This window comes from Orycteropus afer, unplaced genomic scaffold (assembly GCF_000298275.1).
Source record: "Orycteropus afer afer isolate SDZICR_OR568_19922 unplaced genomic scaffold, OryAfe1.0 scaffold00925, whole genome shotgun sequence".
Classification (NCBI taxonomy): domain Eukaryota; kingdom Metazoa; phylum Chordata; class Mammalia; order Tubulidentata; family Orycteropodidae; genus Orycteropus; species Orycteropus afer.
This window is the reverse complement of record NW_006922512.1, coordinates 544,268-544,881: the sequence shown is the minus strand read 5'-3', so window position 1 is coordinate 544,881 and position 614 is coordinate 544,268.

Genomic DNA, 614 nt, shown 5'->3' with positions numbered 1-614 from the left:
TCCTAGCAGTCTCTCATAGTCTCTCTCCCAACAGTAAGTGTCCCTCAGTGTCTCACTCAAAAATGTGTGTCTCTTGCATCTCTTTCCCAGCAGCATGTGTCTCTTTCAGCAGCACGTCTTCCTCAACCAGCAGTCAGAGAGAGTATTCTGCCTCTAGAAGGTCTCCTTTTGAGCCTGGCAGAATGGCCAAACCAACCAACAGCAGAATTCCAAACACTTGAGAGAGAATGAGAACCTCCCAGAACATTGTTTAGTGCCACTCTCAACAGAAATACCCCAAGTGGACAGCTTTAGCAATCAGGAGCTCATCAGTTGCTCATGGCAAACTCTACCTTGGAGTTTACAAAGACTTATGGGTAGAAAAGCCACACTAAGTAATTTACTACACCACACAGACTAAGGTATCTATGGTATTTATAGACTCAGAAGAAGGACCTGCAATCTACATCTGAAAAAATTGGCCAGTGAAAACCAGATGAATAGCAGTGGAAAATTGTCTGATATAGTGTCAAAAAATGAGCACCTCAGGTTGGAAATCACTTAAAATACAACTGAAAAAGAGCCACTTCTTCAAAGTAGAGTCTACATCAATGACCTGGCTAGAGTAAAAGTTT